Source organism: Labrus bergylta, chromosome 1, assembly GCF_963930695.1.
Source record: "Labrus bergylta chromosome 1, fLabBer1.1, whole genome shotgun sequence".
Taxonomy (NCBI): Eukaryota; Metazoa; Chordata; class Actinopteri; order Labriformes; family Labridae; genus Labrus; species Labrus bergylta.
The window spans coordinates 25615873-25641088 of NC_089195.1; the positions used below are offsets into that span (position 1 = coordinate 25615873).

The 25216-nt window shown below is 38.9% G+C and overlaps 1 protein-coding gene across 2 annotated transcripts in view; it reads left to right on the forward strand.

The window, feature by feature from the left end:
* Positions 1–12826: 12826 nt before the first annotated feature.
* Positions 12827–25216, forward strand: part of fbxo41 (F-box protein 41) — a 50809-nt gene continuing 38419 nt past the window's right edge. The window contains exon 1 of one of the 2 annotated variants that reach the window (XM_065957686.1): positions 12827–12970. The gene's annotated coding sequence lies outside the window, so the exon portion shown is untranslated. The remainder of the gene's footprint in view (positions 12971–25216) is intronic. The other variant, XM_029280157.2, reaches the window with a different exon arrangement.

A 25216-nucleotide genomic window follows, 5' to 3' on the forward strand; every position in this document is an offset into this window, starting at 1 on the left:
GAGTGATTACTTTTGTGCTTTGACATTTGCAACAGCAGTAATGAGGCGAGTCTGTGACAGCTGTGTCACTAGCAGCAGCCTATATCTCGCCTGTTCAGTTGAATGCTGGGAAGGAGGCTGTCTGCGGCCAAACACTGGCACTCTCTCTAGATAATGATGGCTCACCCATAGAGAAGCAAAGAGAATGTGTTGAAGTCTGAAGAAAACTGTGCGCATGTGTGTTTCACTCAGAGAAAGAAGTGAGTGAAGGAGGAAGTGTGTTAGTGTGTATGTTTGTGTGTGTGTATGTGTGTGTGTATGTGTGTGTGTGTGTGTGTGTGTATATGCATGTCTGTCATTGCCAAGATGGAATCAGAGCCTGGGAGAGGAGGCAGTGCTGGGACATAAAGACTAGTAGTATAAAAACGAGTGGGCTGAACATGCTCAGCTCATACAGTGCACCCCTCGCCGTCAAGCAGGGCCACGATTTGCATGTGCACAGCAGCCTCAAACGCCAACTACAGTATGTATTCTGCATCTAAATTAACAAGCCAAATCAAGCATGGCTCTTTGAAGCCCCATGAAATGTATGCAAAATGTAGCTACTTCAGCATTAGCAGCCCCGCTCTCCCTCTCGCTGCTCGCAACAGTTGTTTTAATGCCCGCTCAAATTCTGATAGTTGTGAATTGGAGCCATTAGTGAGGAATCACAGAGAACACAGAGCCCCATTATTTTCTGGACACGAACAGAAGTGACCTAAATCACACAGAGAGAATCAGACAGTGGCTGTTTGTAAAGGTTTAAGATCACAAGTGTGTTTTTTTGTTTGATTTTTAAACAACGAGAGCTGTTTTATTCTACTCTCTCTTCTTTTCTTTTTTTTTGATGCTTTTCTTTTCATTTTTTTTTTATTCCCCACTGATCTGTTGTTTTCAATCCATTCTCCCCAACTATATGTCATATTCTGTTTTATTCTTTTACACTCTATTTCATTCAAATCTACTCTTCTCTATTCTCATGGTACATTGTGTTTGTTTGCTCTATTCTGTTGTTTTCTATTTCATTTGATCTCATTCTTTTGAAATGTCTTGCTCTTCTCTATTCTATTCTGTTCTGTTCTGTTCAGTCCAATGTTTCCTGCTCTCCTTTGTTCTATTAGTTGTGCTTCTATTCTGTGGTATTTTCTATTTTCTGTACTTTCCTCTGATCTGTTCTATACATTTCTAATCTATTCTATTCTGATTTGTTATTTTTTATCCTACTCTGTGCTGTCGTTTCATTTCCTGCTCTTTTCTGTTGTACAAGTTTGAGTCAACTGAACGTTGTTTTATACGTTTAAATCAAAATACAGATTTAAGACCCTGACATCAGATGTGACAGGATGTGATCAGCCTCTTGGCTATTCATTTATTCTATGTGATGCAATTTTATAGCTGTGGCAATATGTATACAATCATTTATTTCCGAGGAAACATGCAACTGTATTCTTCTTCTTCTTCTTCACTGCCTGCTTGTTCTTTCTGGTTAGCATCATTGCAAAGCTGTAGTGTCACAAAGTCTCCTCCCCTCATTATTCCTCACTGTCCCCCCTCAGTAGTGCATAATGGCCGGCTCTGCCCCCCGAATGGTTTTTAGCTGCTGATGGACTGTCACTTTCACAGGGGGAGTGCACAGAGAGTGACGTCTCTCCCTGTCTGAGTGTATAGGAGCCATGCTGGGGTCACACAGGGGCGTATACACTACAGTATGTTTCCCAAGCCTGAAAAGCTGCAGCCGTATATCACGCTGAAGCCGTCTCTGATCTCAAACCTGTAGAGTGTTGGAAACCTAAAGAGACAGGTTTTGTCCCCCTCCTGCGATTCTTGGCACTTTAAATGGGGGCTTTCATATGCATGAGTCAGATCAGCAGTACACATTTAAAAATCAAATCTCTCACTGCAGGCCCCACAGCCTCTCCTCTTGTGTTGTAAGCAATCACCATGTGAATTACCAGTGTTCTTTAGGTTGTAGTTTTTATAATTGCTTTGGAAGATTTGGAGAGGATTTCACAGGCAGTTAAAAATAGAGAAACTGAACGACTTAAGACGGTGTATTATACTGAAGCCCACTAAAAAGGATTTAAATGACAACAGAAATGTTTAAAAAGCATTTATAAAGTCATGTATGCACACTCTCACAACCCTCCCATTCAGGCGTTATGACATTAACATACTTTCTTATTTCATTTAGATAATAAACAGCTTTCCTATATTCATTTTTTTATATTAATTCTCCACATCAAACTCTATGCATTACATCAGCTCCTATTATGTGGATTATTATGTCTGTTGCACATTGCCTCTGTTTTTTAAAAAAACAACAACTTTTGCACACTGCTTTGGTAACATTTTGCAAATTCCTGTACATCCTCTTAAGCTCGTATCATTCTCCAAAAATATTTATTTAGCCGATTATATGCAAAATTATTTAATTCTTTTGTGTTTATTTAGTTTTATTTTATTTAAGTTTGTTGCCAGTAGAACTGTTTCTCACTTTGTTTCCTAATTTAATTCTGCTTTTATATTTTCTGTAAATCCCCCAAAACAGACAAATGTCATATATGTGCAAGCCTTCTTGGCAGCTTAAAAAAAAAAAAATGCATGGATGCATACGTTCTTGTTTAATTTGCTCTTAAGTATTTTCCTATACGACAAATAAATAGAGGTGATGATGCCTCATTCAGCTTTGAAAAAAAAACAAAAAACGAGAAGCCTAAATGCTTCGTGAGGACACACAGGAGAAGGAGGAAAAAAAGCAGTCTGCTGTGTTGTTGTTAGTCATCGGTGATCCTGTCACTCAATGCTGTGGTGGCATAGGGTCCGCTTCCTGTTAACAAGATATGTTTACAGCATCAGCATTGGGCTCCCACCGTCTGTGTGTCTGTGCATCTACACTCCATGTCATCCCTCAGGATTGATGCATCAACGTGTCTGTTAACGATTAACCCATCAGGAACTGCCATCTTTGGGGAGACAGATAGTGACGGGGCCCCCGCTCGTCCACAGTGTCCTAAGAGGCTGAGGCAGGCCTTCCTTTGTCATGGAGCCAAACTCGTGCCCCTTGGCAGGATGCTGCGTTTAACCATTAACTAGATTCTTGTCACTTGTGTTTCTTACATCTAAAGAGACAAATCACAATGTCCCCAAGAAACTTAAACTGGAGAAATATTAACCCCTTCTCAGCTGGGGCTCTTCCTCTAGCGTCCTGCAGATAAATGAAGAGATGCTGATCCTTCCATCACCATCAGCTCGTCCTTCCTCCTACTCATCCTCTCTCTGTGTTTGTGTCTCTGCTGGCACTACTGACAGTGGCGTCTTGTGAAGGAGGCAGAGATTGATATGATGAGAGTTAGACGTGCTGCTTCCTGCCTCTGGACGAGAGAAAAGGATAATTTATGGACTCATCACTTTGGAGGCTGTTAAGCAGAATTTTTTTTTTTTTTTTTTTTTTTTTTTGTAACGAGAATAACCCTCAAAGAAATTATCATTATGAACGAATCGAGAAGTATGATTGAAGTTGAACAATCACTTAAACAGTCGCAGCGCCAGTACAATCAAGGACTTTAATTTATGTAGCAGATTCTCTTCATTTGTGATCTCCCACTGCACCTGAATGTTTCACAGTCGTTTTAAATGTGACCATGTTTCTGTTCTTATGGCCCATTCACTGCGCCCTTGAATGCCGCAGGTCCCCCTGTGTTTAACACCTCTGGATTTTTTTCTCTCCCTCCTTCCACGAGAAGTTAAAAGGGTGACAGGTTTAGCTGTTACCTTCATCATTAAATCCTGTACCCCCCTCCTCTTCATAAAGTCAGCTAGCTAGACCTCCGTGGTGTCTCGGTCCCACACTGTAATGGCCGCTCGTGGTCCAAATGGACTGAAGAGCTTTCATGTGTCCTGAACAGTCTACTCCTCTCATTACGGCCCGTAGTGGTCTCACATCAAACAGCCTCATTATTTTCATCCAGGGAGGAAGCGCACGTATGTGACCAGTTTGAGCTACAAAGTGACTACCAAGTTCAAATAAAATCTGCACTTTGTAGTTCTGCTATGCAAGCAAAATGCTGCAGAAATTTAAGGGTTTCTGCAGACTGGTGACATGGGGCTTAAAGTCCCTTGTTTTTTACTCATATTGACATAAAATCTAGTGAAAATCCTGTGAAATCATAAATCTTCAGCAACTCCTCAGCAAGCTTAAATCTGCATCATGCATGCTGAGCAATCATTGTATCAAATCCAGAAAGAAAAAAAAAAAAAGATCAACTTCAGCACCTAGAAGCACAAACGGTATCACTAAAACGCTGCAGAAATGTTTCGATATCACAGAGACCATCCTATTAGCTCTCAGGGGAATAACACCTATTTATAGATTTGAAGCATTTTTTACATCATTTACATAAAAAGCCACAATTACCGGCCTAATTTAATATTAGCTGACAACAGTTTGACGAGGCAGGATCAAAGGTTAAGCTAACACATTAACATGGAAATGAATGCAACAACTCAACAGCCTGTTGTCATACCTACAGTGAACAGCCTAAATAAGTTGCAGGGGGAAAAAAAAAAAAAAAAAAAAATCACAAGGGCCGTACTTGATAAGACATACTCGTGTTACTATGGCAACATCCATGGCTCAAGCTAAGAATGCAGAGATGTGGATAATCGTTGTCATTGTGACACGTGTGCTTTTCTTTTTTGCTAGAAGACCTGTGTTTTACTACATCGGGACATTAATGCCTTTGTAGTCAGCAGGATCTGATTCCATTCAGAAATCAGGGAACATAAATACTCTAAGCTGCATGCAACACAAAATGCTCTATCCATCATATCTTTATTTTAAAGAAAGTACATACTTATCCCTATGCAAATATGAGCTGTGCATTATGCAAATTCAGATAAGGATAAACATGGTGGGTTGAGAAAACCTGGAATATTTCTAAATCTATTGCGTTCTCAGGTTTTTTTTGTTGGATTTCTGCAGAAATTATAACTAAAATTAGTTATTTGAATGTAAAATTGTGAGGGATGCTTTTTTCTATGCATGTACTTTTTGCAAGAGTTTTTCTTTAAAATGTTGTATTAAAAACTATGCATGGTGTGTTTACAACATGGCAAACACTCCATAGCACACTGAATATATTTAGCTTTTCTCATGTTGATATTGCATTAAAGTTCACTTTCAAATTCACAAGGTCAGATAATAAAAGCATCTATTGCAAGTGTTTGGATAAAAGTCAAAGTGAATGCTGGCACTTACTGCAATCGCACTATTTAAAAAGCCATTTAAAAGATACATTCATGTAAATGCAGAAATTAGCTTATTATTCCCCCGCTAGATGGATTAGTGGTTGTAATGTTTCTGCAGAAAACACATCAATGTATCCAGCTCCAGGTGTCAGAAGCAGCACTGTTTGCCAACAACACTTCAAAACATCTCAATGTGGTTTTCAGATGTTTTATAGTTCCCTGTTTTATGGCCGTCTTACACACACACACACACACACACACACACACACACACACACACACACACACACACACACACACACACACACTTCTTCATAGTTGCTGGACTGTTTTAAAATAAACCAAACCCCTATGATTGAGTTACATTGTTGTACAGTGACTGTGATAATGATTCTCAAGCTGTAAGCCTGAAGTTTCATATCTTTGCTTCCCTTTAGTGAGTATAATTGGCACTTGAGGTGATATATTGATATGAGCTGAGCTCCCACAGGCCTGTATGTGGTTCTTTTGTGTCACCCTGAGTGTAAACAGACAGTGAAATCCTGTTGGACTTACTGAGGTAGCAGGAATTCCTCCTGCTTTGAGGATGCTAGCCACCTTGGATCTCTCTCTCTTTTTTTTTTTTTTCACTGTGTGTGGTCTCTGATCAGGCAGAACATAGAGCTTTATGAAATGTAAAGCTACAAATCCTACATGATTAAAAATGGATGTAGCTAAAGATTTTAAAGCCTTGCTGCTTTGCAAACAATTACAGACGTTTTCCAAAAATCTGATTGGATCTTCATCTGATGTATAAAAAGATGAATAAAAAGCACTGTCATATTCTTTCAGTGACTCTCTTTAATGTTCATGCTTGTATATTACTGGTGCCCCCTTCTGTTCAAAGCTGTAACTGCTTTCTCTCTTCTCTTTTTATGTCGACTTATTGCTGCTGCTTCACCATTCAGCCACGGCTTATTGATGCGTTTAGTCGTGGGTTATTAAGCCCAGCATGACCTATTGAACTGAATGGATCTTGAGGTCAGGTGAACAGGCTAATTTCCGTTGAGAATACAAAAATAAGCACATTGGCTGGAATATGTATGGTCCAGAAAATACAACTTTAATCTTCCTTTATGATGAATTAAACATGACACATATTCACTTCTAATTTATGTCTTCTTTATATTTAACATTTGATGTTGACACCATTTAAGATAAAAGTGCAACATCGCTTTAGCATCATGTAATGTTGAGCATCCAACCTATTAATCTTTTTTTTTTTATAAGACATTGCCTATTTCTTCTTCTTGTACACTTTTTTTTTAAAATCCCTGCAGCCAAAATAAACTCTGGGCTAAACATTTTTATTGTACAAGAATGTCAGACATGTGTTGTGGTTGCTAAGCAAACAGTGACTAATAATATCTACATGGAAGAGGTTTGCATTAGTGCAGCAAGCCAAAGCACAGCGTGTCTCAGTCTCCACCAATCTAAAGACAATGAAGGTTCACCACACTGTAATTACCACACAATGAGTTTGTCACTCACTTCTCATAAATATGAATAAGGAGGGATGGATAAAGGTGTTCGCTCTAAATTTGCCACCATTTTTGACGTGAGAGCGAGGAAACGGCCCGGCATCATATTCATCCTATCAAAATGTCCCGAAGCAGAGAGTTTTTAAGCTTTTGTGTGTCAGTCTTTCCCTGTCATGACTGGATGAGTGTGGTACGTCGAGGGCGTAGAGGGGTAGAGATTGATGTAACAGGTTTGGGTTTTTACTTTTTTTGGACTGATGAAAAGGGTGATTAAAAAAAAAAAAAAAAAAAAAAAAAACAGCCTGAAGGTGTCAGCTGTTACTGTGAAGTGTATGACAGACTCCAGGATATGGCAGACAGTATAGCTACATAAGAAGGAGCAGATACACCTTGGATTTGATGTTGTTTCGTTGACTACTTATACTGCTGCATATTTGCCTTTACATCCAAAACACTAGTCTGAATATCACCTAAATGAGACTGATCATCGTCACTGTTACTACAATTACATGTCAAATGACCAAAAAGATGACTGAAGAATCGTTTTCGTGCTATTATCAGTATGTCTGTGTGATATCTATGAGGGTGATAATATCAGCCTAATAAGGTTTCCAAAATATGCAACACGTTCTTTTCAATATCACATGTCTTGAAACGAAACAATATCGTTTTTGAAATGATGGATATTGAAAAGGACAGACGCTTTGAAAAAAAAAAAAAAAACAACCTCAGATCATATTATCAGATCAGATCAGTCACATCTATAACCAAGAGCTGCTACAAGCAAAAGAGAGAGGGCATTGGATAAATTGCAACAAATCGTGTTGCCAATGTATTGGTGCTATTTTAAGAAATTACCAAGTGCCCAGGATTCTATTTTCGTTGCCATGGTATCGAAACAAGTATTGATTTTGTTTTTAAAAAACCTGGTATCGCGACAACCCTACAGCCGGACATACTTATATCAGTATATATCAGTATCAGCTTATATTTATTTAAAATATGCACTCATATAAAAACTTATATTGGAGTTAACCAACACACCATGGTGCAAAATAAAGATGCTGAGTAAACAAGAAATGGAGCCACCAGATAGATGCAATCATCTATGTGCTGTCATCACAAAAAGACAATATGATTACAGTATGCTATACATTTTCATACAAGGGTTCTGAACTTTATGGAATAATAGATTATCTATCTCTGCTCACTTCATCTTAGCCTTGTTAAAGGAAACAAAGCTATGAAGTTATTGATTATCTTACCTCCATAAGAAGCATTGGTCATGAGTATCGGCTGAAAAGAATCCTTATTTACTGTTCACTTCTTGATAGCATGTCTTGGTTTTTATAAGAGCGGGTACAAATCAGAGCGCACATGTAACTATGAGGAACCTAATATTCTGGTCACGGCATTGATAATGAAATTGTTTTCACGTCATTAGCAGTGTTGACCTTGCGTGTTAGCTAAACAGAGGGTATTGAAGAATTCAGGCGCGCTGGTTTAGCTCAGTAGGTAGATCAGACGCCCCATCTATGAGACGTTAGTCCTCATCACACTGGATCCCCTGCAGGTCCTATTTGGTGCATGGCATCTCTGCTAATTTTCTCCACGTTTCCTGGCTCTAAAGGATTGCATCAAATAATCAACCTACTGTAAAACATCTTCAATCGACTGTATTGACCCAGCGTTTTTTGCGTCTATTAAAATGATATAAGTATAAAATAAATGACAAATCAGACGAACAGATGACTGCTTCATCACATAAATGAATCGATAAGACTTCCTTCATTGATTGTTGACAGATATTACTGTTGATTTTCACAATGACAAACAAGAAATTGTCTGATAGTTGCCATAGCAACAACACAACAAAAATCAGATTTGAGAATATGAACGTTTTCTACTCTTTGAAACATTGAAGGACATCAATAAATCCCTTTAGAATATTCTCGCTATAACATCAGCTAGTAACAATCAACATGCCATTAATACTGTCTGACGATGTGTTGAATAAGATTTACCACATCAAGAAAAGTTTTCAAATGAATTCTGCTTGGCCATGAAGAATTCAGTGCATCTTTAATCTTATACAAGTTTTACTGAGGAAATGAGTGTCGAAAAAGTTGACATTGCGCATGAGTAATTTCAGAGTGTCAGGAGTGTGATGAATTATGGCCCATTTGACATCTTAATGTTCTGTGTACTTTCTCAGAATGATCTAAAAAAAAAAAAATGATCGTTTAAAAGGAGAGCAGACTAAATGAATTCTCAGGGGGAAAAAAACAAAAGGCGCTCAGACTTTTTAATTGCTGCTTCACATTTAGGGGCCAGGTTATGTGCATATTAAACATCACAGTGGAATAAAGACTTTAGATTACATACACTGCTTCATTGTACTGATTCCATTGGATCATTTGGCGTTCTGTCGTAGATTTTTCACAAATCATACGGTTATTGTTTGTTGACAGCTTGTATTCTTCTTTTTGTGTCAATTTACGCTAAAAACTATTTCTGTCATGTTTCACAGTGGTAAATGATGCAGAAGATGTCTCATGTACTGTATGTCATGACTGGGGAGCAGCAGTAGCTTGGTCTATATAAGGACTTGGGTTGGGTGCTGGTTCAAATCCTGGTATGGATAAAAAAAATGGACTGTTTGTTGTTGAGGTGCAACAACAAGGAACCCCCGTAACTGCTCTAGTGCGCCCCCTGTGTGCAGCGCCCTGACATCTCTACATCCATGCAAGTCTATGCATGTATTTTGAGGCACACACACACACCCACCCACACACACACACACACACCCACCCACACACACACCCCCCCCCCCCACACACACACACATACATACATACTGTACACACCTAAATAAATCCAATCACCCTCAGAGGTGGGGGTGCTTTGTTGATAACCTTTGTTTTCAGCAGTTATGGTGGTCGTATGGAAAGATATGACTTTATCTATGCGGTTTTATTGGAGGTTATATGTGATTTTCATATGGCAGCCTGCACATGGTGTACTTCTTGTCTTTGACCAGTAAGTGGTGCCTAAGCTCCTAAATGGTATCCTGCAACTTTCTCTCACTTTTCACCCAGAAACACACGCACACGCAAAACCAGGTGAATAAACACACATACACACACACACACACACACACACACACACACACACACACACACACACACACACACACATACAACTGTATTTGAAACATGGGTAAAAAGTGACAATATAAATCAGAATGTAGACTTTGCATTTACTCTTATGGTCTTCTGCTCCATTCTGTAAAACCTCAACGAGTTATTTAGTGTCTTCCACCTCAATTAAGTCAATATTTATGAACACTTTAGGAAGACATCCAGCAGTTAAGGTGAAATGACCTTTCTTAGTAATTCACATTTCACACTCGTCTTGCTAAGCTGTTATAAGAAAGTGCAAATGTCTCATTTATGCTTTTCAAATTAAATGGGCTTATCAAAAACCTGTTCAGTGAGATTAAAGTGGACTATTTCACATCTTTGGGTGATGATGTGTTAACTCAAAGGAGCCCAAGCTACCTAAATTATAAAACATATTAACAGCATCATTATTTATGTACCAACAAGAGTTGGTAATGAAATTTGACAAACAAATCAAATTCAGGGTGCTCAGAAGGCAACACAACCACAGAAACCCAAACAGGGCCCTGTGGCATCCCCAGCCATAGCAATGGCCAACACCATGATTGTCTGTGAAGTTGTATTAATCTTTGAACTGATACATATTTCACAAACACACACACATTATTGATTAGCTTTACTTTGAAAACCTTCCAATGAAGAGAGTTTGATGCAGAGCCATGAAGAAGTGTTACCAAAAGCTTGCACTCAAATAATGCAGATCCAGAGGCAGTTTCCTCATTCTGGTTTTACAGCAGGATAAGGTAAAATATGCCTTCAAAATAAAAGGTTGCAAAAAAAATACAAAAATATTCCGACTGATTTAATAAACGTTAAACTCAATTGTGACCATAACATACTGACGGTCTTTTTTGCCATCTGAAGGGTCATTTACAAAGGATGGCATATACATGATCTGGAGAGAGTCAATTTACATTTAAGTGTAGACCTACAGCACAAAAAAGATCAGAGCCATGCAGAGAGAAGACAGGCAGACTTTAAAAATAACAGAAACAGAACATTTGGAATAAACAAAGACAACAAAAAGCAAATATCATAAAAAATAATGTTTTTTATGATTTAAAAGACATCACTGACTCCACATGTCTGATCTCTTCACATACAAGTTGTCCTCAACTGAGGGGCCCTGAAGGGAGAGCACAAACCCCTTTACATTTAAACCTCGACTTAAGGACGACCTGAAGCGCCTCCTCACTGAGGATCTGTGGCAGCTGACTCATGCAGTGAGGATGTTTCTGCTTTTTAGCTTGGGGCCAGACCCAGACATGCTTTAAAAGTGATCAGTAAAATCAAAGAGGTTACAAATCAAAAAAGGAGCAATGATTGGGGTGATTTGATGTCAGTTGTTAAAAGCTGTAAGAAGAAGCTGCTGCATTCTGAACTAGTTGTAGGTGAGAGAGGGCTAGTTTGTTTACGTGTGAATGACTTTTTGCTTGTCTAAAAGTAACGTTTATCGGTGTGTCGACTGCGTAGAAATCAAAAGAGATTGTGGCCCCTATTCCATGTAGATAATCTAAAATTGAACTTTGTCCTATGCCACTGGTACTGTATGGAAGAGTAATTAAAATGTCTTAAGGTAAGAATAAATAAATGCACGGTCCTTGATTCAGACACCTGTTGCTTTACAGCTCAACATTTTATAATTTCAGCAGCGTCTTGTTTTGTATAAACAGTCAATAACACTGATTAAATGTGTATCATACACTATGACATCATATTTAAGCTGTAAATAAACAGCTTTTTATAATAACTGATACAGAACCTAGTCCACAGCTGAGAAACACACATCAGCTGAAGAAAGAATTACTAGGGGTGGATTTCTGTGTTTTGTTCTCTTTTCTCTCACCACATGTTACAAAATGTAGAATTAGCTCCAAGTTTATGACCCCCCCCCCCAACTTACACCCGCCATACAAAGGTCCAGAGTGTTCTCAAACTTTAAGAAGTCAAGGACCCACAAAGAGATAAACCGCCCGCCTCTGACACTATATAATACATGCTTGCTGTTCAAACAACTACAAGGTAAAAGTCGGAAAAGTGAGCAATGGCCACACATTACTATTATGCAAAACCATGGCTGTATAAATCTCTGTAAAAACAAGCATTTGGACTCTTAATGCCTCCAAGTTTTCCCCTCAAGGACACTGAAAAAATGACATTTTATATTGCAGTTTTCTTATGTTGTATGCACAGAGACTCATAAACTAACCAATACTCCTGAGAGCAAACACTACCTGGACCCTGCTCACTTTATCTAACTTAGAAAAAGGCATCATGTCAAATAAATTAGAACAAAAAAATGTTTCTTCATGAATTTTAGGAGGCTAGGACTTTGTACATACAACAGAGCAGAACAACAGGATTGACCTTTGGATAGAGGAGTTTTAATGAATGATAACATGTGCAACTCAAGCACAGTAAATATTGTTTTGTGCTTTTTAGTTTAACTAATGAAATGCAAATTGAAAAAAAAAAAAAAAACAACTGCAAAAAAAAAAAACACAGTCCAACATTTACTACAATCAGCATCCACTTCAGGTGTCACTCAAGAAACATTTTGGTTTGACGACTAACAGGATGCTAGATCGTGAAAGTCATCATGTAGTTTCAACCTCAACATTTAATTGATAGATTAACAAGGCAAAAATAAGAGAAGCTAGCAGGGCTAAATGGATTAAATGCAGTGCTGTGAGAGTGTGGCACGTGTCCGTCCGTCCACACCCACAGACTCACAGGTACACTATCGTCTCCATAATCAGAAGATGGGAGGGATGTATTTGATATGATTCATGTGTTTGCATCTGTTTAAGCATTCTCTCTCTCTCTCTCTCTCTCCCCGATTCTCTCCTTCTTCCTCCTCTCCTCTCTCCCTCTCTCCTCCCTGCTCGTCCTCTGCAGGCCTGCTGCTCTCTGCTGCAGAGAGAGGCTGCGTGACGTCAGTGGAGGCTGGAGCGGTTCCTTGGTTGGAGCGGAAGAAAAAAAAAAATGGGGAGAAGATTGCGAGGTAAGTGAGACGCACATTTCTTTTCGTGTTTTAAACCCTCACTCTCCACAGCACATTTAACTCGCCGTGTGTGTGTGTGTGTGAGTGTGTGTGTTTGTACTTGCGCTGCGTATGTTTACAATTATCTCTTCATTGACGCCGCTGCTGATCCGGTGCAACAAATTTATGCAACGCCAAGTCCAGCGATGAGCCAGTGCTGCTGAGAAAACAGGGGAAAAGCGGCTTCATGCCAGGCTGTCGCCCCTTTCCTGCCATCACTATCGGTGTGAATTAACATGACCAGGCCTGTCTGTGCATGCAGAGCTTTCTAGTTTTCTCCCTCAGTTTCATTTCTCCATGATGACATTTGGTAGTGCCGCTCGTCCACACCCACATTATACGCTGCGTGCGATTGATCCATGTGTGCAGTGCAGATATGATAATCATTGATTCTTTCTGCGCTTTTAAGACCCAATGTTGACTATATCAGATCGATAAGTGGTTGTCAGTCGAATGCCCGAATCAGCATACAGGTTATTTTGACCGGCCTGCTTGGCCTGGATGTGTGAGGAGTGTAGGCTACCTGCTGTTTAGAAATATTGAGATGTGCTCTGCAACAAGATGACTCTGTCTGCTCACATAGAGGACAAGCAGCTGTGATCTATTTGTTTTCAAACGTTTGCATGCAGAGACATAATTGCAGCATTACATTCAATAATTTAGTATCTTCTTGCAGTCGTGCTCGCATGCAAATGTTGAGGAGCACATTTGGGTTGAAGAGGAATGTATGCAAAACAATCATAACTCTGTAGTTTCTTTACACTCCCAGGAGAATCTTCCCGTGGGATGAATTAAACTCTCCTGCTATGCCTCAGATGAGGAGGAAGCATGCTGGAGTTAGGGAACCTGCCATGTGACTATACAGTGCATGAGAAGTAAAACTCAAGTCAGTCAGTTAGTGGGGCCTTAAAGCCCAAAAGCTGCTGTGGTTGTAGAAACCAGAACTGACGAAAAGTTGGAGCAGTCATGCTGACAAGCTGACAAGAGGAGGAATTATTCCAAGAAAAGGTGCAGAATATGAACATGTTTGATGCGATTTTTGCAGACTGAGGTTAGAATTTACTTCTTATAAGATAACTGAGCTGTATTCACGGTTCAGTACCTGCAGTTTACAGTCATGTAAATGTTACTGCAGACACATGGTTTCCCAGTGATCACATGTGAGGCAGGACGTCATGATGAAGAATATTGCACTGGTTAGTTTGCAGTCGATTCATTGGATATTCCTAAAGTGTGTGTTACTGGTTTTGTTACTTTGTGTTAGTGTTTTTTTCATTCTGTGTGTATTGTGTGTGGCTGTTAGAGGTATGACAGTGAAATCCTAAATACACATATTCATTACCCATACTCCCACAGCACGAAGAAACCCCTTAAAAATCTAATATTTCATCCATCCATCCATCCTTGTATGACTGACTTCCATATTGGCAGTTGCCTCTCTAGGTTTGATTACACATAGATGGATCTACCGGTCAGAATGATAGCGCACTAAGAATCACTCATTTAAGTGCAGTTCCTGGTTTTATAAGTATTTTTTATACATATTTGAAGGTTTAGGCATTTCCTATGAAGGGGTTCTGTAGCAAAGTGCATATCTAAAATCCGCCATTGGATACACGATCAATACTTTTTAGTGAGAACACAGAAAATGTACCTGTAAAATCGAATTAGTTCTATTTGTTCCAAATCTATTGATTAGTTTCTCCATTGACTGATTCATTATTTTGTAAATGAATCTCTTAATTTGTAATTTCATCATCCAAAATACAACAGTAGCTCTGCATAAAACAGATTGAATCAACAAAGTCCTCCACTAATATTTTTTTTGTTAATGAATTAGTCATTTGAGCCATAAAGAAAAAAAGACATCGCCTTCAAAACAAAAGCTCTCTTTCCTCTAACACATGAAGGCCTGTTTACAGTTTTGTGTCTCATCTGAAACTTGTTATTTCAGTTTGATCTATTTTGATTTATTAAACGTCCTTTCACTTGTGATCAGACTGTTTCCCTTTAGCTAGTCATTAGTTTGTAATGCCGCCTTAGTGTTCACATCTATTATGACAGCACTGTTTTTGTGCCTGTGCTCAGGAGGCTCAGGCCTCTCTGGGCAGTTCTGTTTTCATTGTAGCTGTCTGTAAGATAGTGTTCATCTAGCCGTGACTTAGAGATCAAGGCTCCTGAATCCTTAAACTTTTCCATCAGCTCGGGACAGCAAAAGGCTGAATCTAGGAGAACACACACACCATCATTGAAATGATATCAGATTTTTTTTTTTTATAAATGCTCCCTCATTTAAAGCATCCCATTCTTGTTAGAAAGAACACCGCTTTTATGCCCAGTTGAAACATGAAATATTTAATCTGCACCCAATTTTCTCACTTCTCGAACAGTAACTTGGATATCATGCTAACGCAGGCTCTGGATTAATGAGTATAAAAGGACCTCTGAGACAGTCCAAATGCAGCCGCAAATCACTGAGGCCATTTCCTGCATCATTTCCCACAGACGTCCTCTAAAGCAGCTAGGACGTCCCCCACTTTTATTTTGGCTAGCACAGGGATCTTGATGTGCGCACACAGAAGAACATACATGTCCTTTAGAGAAGATATTAGATGCAGGATGTCCTGCTCTGATTGGATAAGATAGTGTGGAAAACATTGTTGGAGGTGATGGATGTGCTAGCTTATATGAATTGGCTTCCTAGATACCAGGCATGACTTATAGTCCTGTATGAATGAGATTCCCCCTTATTGTGCAAAAATAAACAAGCTGAATACAAACAGATCGCCCTGCATGTCTTAAATATTGAATACTGCCAATGCGTGCTAACATCATAGCTGAAATCCATCGCTGTTATTCTTCAACAACATCCTCCTGACATGTATTGTTTATCTACGTATGGTGAGGATAATCGTTTTAGTTATCAGACATTTGGATCAATAGCAGACAGGGTTGAGGCGAGTAAATATGTCTGTCTGTCGACTCACATTTGTGAGAGTCATTTCATCTCGAACTCTCTCTCAGCCCTGTCCTGGACCTCAGTGACGCTCATACAGTGTCAGTGCAGTGATTGCTCTGCAGCTTTGGCCTTTTTTTTTTTCATGTCCTGTATCAACTGACTGTTAATGCCTCTTCAATAGGTACAGGCTGGGGTTATGCCATAAGATATTTAAAAGCATTTACATAGTTCCTCTGTCCGTGTCATAATGGCTAAATGGCTAAATGGCAGACAGTTAACATACATTGGTAAGTTTTAACAGATATCAGTAGTATTATTGTCTTTTATGGATAGGATAGGATAGGATAGTACTTTATTGATCCCCAGAGGGGAAATTCGGGCGTTACAGCAGCACAGACAAGAAAGCTCAAATACACATTAAACAGAATAGATAAGATAAATAAAAATAAAAATAAAAATAAAAATAAAAATAAAAACAGGGGGTATATACAGTACAAAAATGAATGTTGAAGTTAACTGGGGGGAATTGAGAATTGAGACAGTATTTGAAGAGAATGACAAGATAAAGTGACAAGTGATGATTAAAGTGACTTGGTATGATAAATAAATAGCAGCAAGTAATGTAAACAGCAGAGAAGAGAGGCAGTGTTGTACCACAGTAATGCAGAGTGCAGTTATATAATATAATGTAGTATAATATAATATAGTGCAATATGAACAATATAGTGTAATATAATGAAATGTTATATAATATAGACTAGTATAATAATATAATAAAAAATATATAGAATGTACAGTATATATGTGTGTGTATATATATATATATATATATATATATATATATATATATATTATGGAGACAAAGTTGAAAAAAATAAGCAAAACCCTTTATTGTAGGATTATACCGTGACTCTTTTTATGTAATAACTAGTCTTACTTATCAAATAGAGAGATCATTGTATTTTGTCTTGGCTAGAGAGTGAGCCCCTGTTCTAAATTGATATGTTGAACTTGCTAGTTGACAGTTTTTTTTGTTTATTTTATTTTTTTTCAAATTCAGCAATTACAGAGCAACATTTGAATTGGTTTTCGTTTTTGTCCAATATTTATTCTCTTTTATCTCAGTTTTTGGTCTCTTTAAACTTCTCAGTTTAATATCTAGTTCTTTAGCTGATAAAAGCTTCTTTATTAGCAACTGTCTGTCAACTGGTTGGTGCTAGATAGGTAGTGTGTACAATGTAGGCTGTAAGTATACATTGGATTTTGAGCTGTTTGGATCAAAAAGCTGCTTGCTTTAACAAAAAAAAAAAAGAAGCTGTGAGATCGATGAAGGTGAATAAAACGCAGTGCGATTGACTGCTAAACCAGCAGCTAAAGGTCACTATAACGCTACATAAAGCCGTGGGGGAGATTCAGACATATAGGTTATTATTATTCTATATCGAATCATTCCTTTCAAGTTGACTCATTCTTTTCACATTGCCTGCAGAAACGTTGTTTTTGTGAATAATATTGATTCACAGTTACTATTACTTCCAGCTCCAGAGTTGCATCATTGGTTGTTTTTAGCTTAAATATTGCTCGGCTAGCAGGTTTCAGTTGGTTTCAACACGCTAACATCATGTTTGGTCTGCGATAGACCGGTCCCAACAAGGCCAGGAGACACAGGAATCACCTTTGTGCTTCAAAGTCATTCAAAGTGGGTATGAGGGGAAACTGTTTCCACAAAATGTTCATGTTAGCTAAGTTACAATGCCATAGGATTTACAACTGTGTTGATTTTGTGTGAAGATATTTTAAAACTGACATAGAGGAAATGTTTGGATGTTTTATTGAGATTAACAATGATAAGTCCGACAAAGAATGGGCTAAACAGGGTTGATAAAGAAGGAAGTTCATGAGTAATACCCTATTATAAAATGCATTTCTTTCGTTTTATATTCGTCCAAAGACTATCTTTTTTTTATCAAGTAAATGTGGCAGATTTTTTCAACAGAAGTGTTTAGTTTTCCCCCCTGCTGTCATTTGAGGAGCCCCAGGTGGTGAGATTGTCCTGTCATAAAGGTCCCATGCCTTACCAAGGTCTAACTCACTATGACATGAAGAGCCTCGGAGGCATCAGGAGCTTTCACTAAACCTCTAGTTAAGTTTAAGGTAGTCTATAATAATCCAGCCTGTACTGAGAGAACATACTCGGATAGGTTTCTTTGACCAATGCTTGAAGTCTTAGCGACACATTTCTTTGAGGATGAGGGCATTCTTTCACCATACCGTTTTGGCTTTGAGATCATAGAATTGACTCTGAAAATAATGATTGAGGTGTGAGAAAAGAACATGAAATACACGAGAAATACCAGCAGTATTAACAGCTCCATTGTTAAAGCGTAGGCCGATGCTCGTGTCACAGCTCTCATACAGTCTTGGCACCTCCAGCATTATGTACAGGAAGCGTACTGCTAACTGCTAGGTCGGGGTTTGTGTGGAGTACTTGCAGGGCTGCTGTGATACACCCTGACTCACTCTGCTTCTCACACCTCCGAGCTAAACAAATCTTCATCAGAGCGCACAGAGAGATAAATCACCTGACTGTGAGATTGAGCTCCAGAGACAGTCCAGTGAGTGAGCCGAGTTACATTCATGTTTAAGATGGTGACTTTTATCATTTGTAAATGAATTCAAAATCAATTTGATCAGTCTGTGTTAAAGCTGAACTTTTAACAGTCGTGACTCGTGGCAGAAGTGTAGCCTGAGGGTCAGCTGATGTTTTATGCACATGGTGCAGAAATGTGTTGCAGTAGCTGCAACATATGCCGCTTTATCATCGCACGGATAACGTAAGGATTTTGAATAAATCATTTATTAATAACAAGGGTTATTGTGCCTCTTGGCCTCTGGTTCCGTCTGCTCATCCTGATGTTGTTTGGTCAGACTTTTACAAAAAGGAATATATCATTAAAAAAAAGGGTGATGTAGTTTGTAGACATTGCTTAAAAGCTCAAAGACTCACATGAAAATTAAGGATTTTAATCCCTCTAATCCCCCTTTTATAAACACATTAATTGGTAGTAAATCTTCAATGCAAAGACCTCATTAAGAAAGTTGGAGCTGGATGGGAAGCTGTTGTCAGTCTTATGATGAGCATATAAGAACGCTGTAAGTTCAAAGCGTAACGTGTACACCGGGGATGGGGGTTAAAATCGATACAGCGTAATATTGTGACTTGTATGGCATATTGCGACAGTACAAAGTCACAAAGTAGCGCTCTTTTAGCTTATAGTGCTAAGAATTTAAGAATTTAGCTTTTTAAAAATGTGACAGTGATGTACTCTAAAAAGGTGTGTCGCTCCCTCCACTACAGTATAGTGTGCACACATTTTCATTTCCTCACTTGAGTTGAGAAACTGTTATACAAGCTCAGTCTGACAGGTGTGTGCAGCATCAATGCAGCTTTTTTCTGACACTGTCCCAATAAGATACAGTTTTCAAAAAGGTCATATGTTGCGGTATTTTGTTATCACAAAACTTGACATGCTGCAAAATCACAGTCAAAGTTTTGGAAAGTTTCACGATAATATCCCATTATCATGCCTCTGGTGACCCCCCCCCCACCCCTAGTATACACATGCATATATATGACTGTATGTTAGTCGGCTGATGGCCACACAGCTGTGAGTAAGCCAGTCATTGTGAAACATTAATGTAGCAGCTGATTCTAATGAGCTAATTTGAGTGTTACTTGGAGTGCGTCTTCAGTGAACACATACTATGCTTTCATTTAGTACCAGTAACATCATATATCCTCAGGTCTGTCACATCGGTGTCTGTTATGGTCTTCAGTTCAAGAAACTATGAACCCTCCTTAAACCCTAATGTCAGAGTCCTTGATCTTGCACTCATTCAGTCTTTACTGCTGTTACTTTGTAGACAGCTATTTGCTATGGCCTTCTAACACAAGTCTGGATCAGATGTTACAGAGAATGGAAAACCTGTTTTCTGAATCCCAAATGATTAAATATTTAAAAACATAGAGCATATACTTTTCCCTTTTTAACCACAGGCGTAATAAAAAACCATAAATGACTTAAGATTGAACTTCAAGGAGAGAGACTCAAAAACCAGAGTGACCTTGGGCCGAGGCAGACACGGCTCACCCTCTGGGATAGTTGAGTTGCAGTGAGTGGCTTTTAAAATATTAAAGTATCTAGTAGCATGGATCTGCAAAGCCTGCGGTGTAATACAAATGCAACTGTTGCTAGCCTCTGTCTCTATCTACTGTACAGTAGAAAAAATGCTTCTGTACCAGACACATACACCTCACTTATAAAACAGCTTAAATACTGCTGTGTACCTGACTGCCAAGCTTACATGCATGAAGTATGTCAACTGAGAGATGCATTTTTACGCGGAGAGGGTTAGAATGAGAATTTGATTTTGCTGCCCTGGCATAAATTTGAGATTTCTTACTTGCTCTTTCCTCTGACTCTGATGCAGGAACAAACTCAAAATAAAACGTAGTGGTCATACTATGAGTTATTTTAAAAACATATAAATATATTTATTTCTGTCAAAATGGAACAGCGTGGTTGACCTTAGTGGCTTACTTTGTTACCTTCAAAAATTAGCCTCAATTTTTTTTTTTTTAGATAACAGGAGATTGTTGAAAAATTGATAACATTTTAGGACTGTGTCCTTACGTTACGTTTACAATCATTGATACCTAAAGAATGCATTGTGTGTATGCTTGAGTCCTATAAACCAATAAGGATTTACTTTCTCATAAAACATGTGTAATGGCAGTTTTTTTGGAGGGGGGGGGGGAAATGAAACTCATCATTAACATTTACTGTTCGACTGCCTTTCAGCAGTTTCTGCCTTGCCTTTATTAATGCATGTCTAAACTTCTCCACGCACTAATGCTATGATCTAAGGATCAGTGAAAGAGTGTTAAACCGTCCGTGCAGTGCACAGATGTACATGCAGGAGATTGTGGAAAAAAAAAGACTGGTCCAATGATTGAAAGCTGTCCCCTAATTAAAAGTACAAGGATCACTGTTCAGGCCACTTCTCACTTTCACTTTAGTAGCTTTGCTGTGCTGAGCTTCGATTACTTCTCTAAGATTAGTGAAGCTCTTGCAGTGTTGTACACCCTCAATGTGAGTCAGCTTTCTCACGCCTACACATGTGCTCTGCCTCCTGTCTACTTCTCCACCCTTACTCTTCATTATCACTTTTCTGTGTGTTCATTTCCTTTTTCTGTTTGACAATGTTCACCTTTGACTCCTACCTGACTTGATGCTCAGAAACGTTTTTTAGAAACAGACCGTGGGAATTTGCTTCCTGTTTTAAAAACGTCCATCGACTTTATGTTACTGCTGTTGTTAACTGCAGATGATAGATACCACGTCTTCATTCTCTCTATTGACCTCGTTGGAAATAAGCAAACTGAAGTCACGTTATGATTCTCTGTTGTACTAACTTTAATACCTTGTTTGTCCGTCTGAAAGCTAACATGGGATTGACAGACAATAAAAACGAGATAATTAGCGTTTCCAAGCTCAGAGCCCTTTAAACAAAGATTTCCAATGTTCTGTTGGGTTACTCAAGAAACCGAAAGAAAACATCCAATTAGGATTTTTAATGGCCTGCCATGACAGTTATGAATGATGCCCACAGCAGCAACAATACTCAAATCTTTACTAATGATTGTGGATTCCCATCAGCCCTGGACTTACATAAGTCAGAGACAAGTATTCTAAATATGCATCAAACATACTTTTTAGTGCATCCAGGTTTGGAGCAGCAGAAGCTCAGTCTGGAGGGACTTGGTTTGGGAACTGGAGGGTCACTGGTTTAAGTCCTGGTATGGAATAAGTATAGAATTGGGACTGGTAAAGGATAGAGCCATTGAGCAAGGCACTGAAACCCTGACTGCTCGGGGTGAAGTCCCTGTGCCTCCTCTGACATCTCTTCATATACGAGCATTATGCCTATCCACTGTATGTGCTTTCAAGCTTTTGTGTTTGTATTGTTTACACACATACACATGGCCTGTGTGTGTGTGTGTGTGTGTGTGTGTGTGTGTGTGTGTGTGTGTGTGTGTGTGTGTGTGTGTGTGTGTTGTATACATTCAATAACAGAGTGTAAAGTTCAATTTCCTTCTGGATTAATAAAGTAATAATATTTAAGGAAAAAAACAGAAACAAAGATTATTCAAAAGAATATCTAATATCAATAATCGTAAACTGCACAACGCTCTGTGATATTTTGTCACAGCACCAGGTGGCTGCTCTGGAGAAACATTATTATTCAGCCAATCTGTGCATGTCGGTGTCCCAAAATAGTCCAAAAACATCAAATTTGGCCGTGTGATTGTAGCAGATGTGCTTCTGATCAGTGCAGTGATAACACAGAAACAGAGAGATTCCTGTTTCAGCCTTTACTTAAAGGTCCTCTTGTCTGTGTGATCAGAGGTCACACAGCTTGGAGGTTGGCAGTTAAAAAGTACTGATGTAGTGATGGTTTGGTAAAGGTTATGGTTGTGTAATTGTTATATTTTTCCTTACAGAAAAACACAATTTTTTAATAGGTTTTAGTCGCATTTTGTGTTCCTCAGGTTTTTAAATCAAGACTTATAAAATGTTGTGTATAATACGACTGGACATTGTCTGATCTGCCATCCTTTATCACTAACTTAAAATGTACATTTCTAATTTGGATACTTTGGATCTCGATATGTAGAATTATTTTATAATTGTATTATTTATTGTTTATTCTATGAATTCTTTAAAACTCTGAGGTTAGATTTTTCTTTTTGTATGTGTTTACCCCGTCGCCTAAATGTAAAGATGTTGTAATGTCATAGTAAAGCTGAGATTAAAGCTGAAGTCTAAACGGTTTATACTATGTGACAATTCGGACCATTGCTCATTTTCCAGCCTCTCAAATGTAGGATTGTACTCACACATGAGCTCACCCTGAGTTCACACATAAATGTTATTAGGAGGCTAACCAGAAAAAAAATGTTTTGGATGAAGCAGGGATAAAAAAAATCGTCCGTTTGCATTCAAACATGCAGCTCACCCCGAACATTTTATGAAACCTTCAGGAATTTGTGTGTTAAAACACCAATGGTAAATTACTGTAGATGCTTAAGGTTTCAGACATTTGCTCAGACAAAAATAGACATTACCAGAGGCCACTTTTGGTTCTTCAAAGTCGTATTTGGCTTTTTACACTTTATGGCTTTGAATTTCGAAGACCAGGAGAAAAATTGATCAAGTTAAATATAAATCATTAGATATTTTGATAAAGTAAATAATTGGGTCAATAGTTCATCTTGTGAATTTGATCCAATGGTTCAGTTTCCTCTCGTGGTGAAAGTTACTCAGAAAACCTTTCCTATTCCTAAACACACAACATGGGAAAACCCAAAAGCGCTGCTTTATACAGAATGCGTCCTTGATGTCTTTCTGCACCTCCTTCTATACCACTTTCTTGGCCCAACAGGTCGAGGCAGATGGCTTTCCACCAATGACTCTGGTTCTCTAGAGGTTTCTGTCTGGTAAAAAGACGATTTTCGTGGCCACTCTTACTCAGTGCTTGCTCATGCATGGATTCACATTGCGTCTCTCTATGTAAAGTATGTTTAGTTTATTTACATTATTATAAAACCACCGTGTTGACTAGTTTCACTGCAGATGGTACTTTTGAACTGTTTTCACATGAATTTTTTAAACTTCAGCTTGACATAAATAAAAATCGACGGGCGCTCTTTTGTGCTGTTAGAAAGAGCGACGCTGAATGCCATGGTGGCCTGCGAGTCTTCTGTTTTACACACATGTCCACTTTTTACTAATTGAACAATCAAACGTTAAAGGCGCTCCCCTGGGATCTCTCAGCTGAGCTTTACTGGCAGGATGTGACATGTGGCTACCAAACAGCCCCACTTCCTTCCATTTCCTGCCTCACGCAGTAATTCTAAGCAGAAGCAGATGGGAGCGCCTGCTGTCTGCAGTGTAGTGACTGCATCTGTGAGATCCTCCTCTTTTAATAAGTGGGCATGTTCTGCCAGTTCATTCCTTGTTCCAGCCTCCCAGACGTCTAATAACAGTCTCAGTGACTTGTGGGAATTTCCAGTGTAAAGAAGCTCTCTGTGAGGACCGGCCTGCATCTGTGATCTGGGATTACAGCGCCACATGTCCGTGCCTATACTGCTTCTGACATGAATGGCTGCTCTAGAAAATTCTGAGAGGGGGGTCTGATCTAGTTTAAGATTCAGTCTATGGTGTCCAACACTGTTTCTACCGGCTCTTAGAGTCCAAATAGTCCATTTGTAAATACAGACCGTCCCCATGCTTTACCACCTGCACTAGAATGCTTAAATCAGTGCAAGCTCAGGCTCAGAGTCACATTAATGCCTGTTAAGTATCTATATTTTGCTGGATTTTACTGTTTAATGTTATGAACAAGTGATGGCTTGACATTCCAGGAAATAAATCCCAAATAGTGTCGATCATCCGTCAGTGATTGGTCTGTCAGAGGGAGTGGGCAGATTGGATTTACTGTAATGAGTAAATATGAGTAAAGATATGAGTAAAAGGTTACGATTGGTCAAACAATTATTTAATGATGAACAAGTACCACTTCAACAAAATGTGCAAGGTCAAAGGAAAATAAACAAATTTGAGTATCAAGACTAACAAACAGTCCAAACAGTTGGAGCAAATTTCAAAAACACACTGCTACTTTAGGAAACTTAACTCATGTTTTGAGATTACTACTTTAACATCAGGTGGTTGTTCTTATTTGGAAAGAGCAAATAACAGACATTGTCATTGAGCTGTGCAACATGAAACATGAAGGAGGATGAGTCCAGCAAAACTGCATGAACAAACTATTAGGGTGGTTTCACATTAGGGACCCAGGCCCGGGTCTGAGTGCGCTTGACCCCAAAGTCCGGTTCATCGAATCAGTGTGAACACAGACGTACCGTACTCGTACCGTACTCGGGTACTGTGCCTGAGTCTGCTTGAAGAGATGGTCCCGGGCATGGTTGATGTGTACTTCAGTATGGTCCAAGGGAGATGTGAACGTATCCGTGCTCAAACCAGGAAGTGGACCGCTTTATGATGTAATTCTACAATTCAAGGGCCCATTTCATCCTCTGAGCTGCACGGTAGATGTGTGTGTAGGAGGAGGGTCGTTGGTGGCGTCTCAGAAAAAAAAAAAAAAAAAATCCACAGATCACA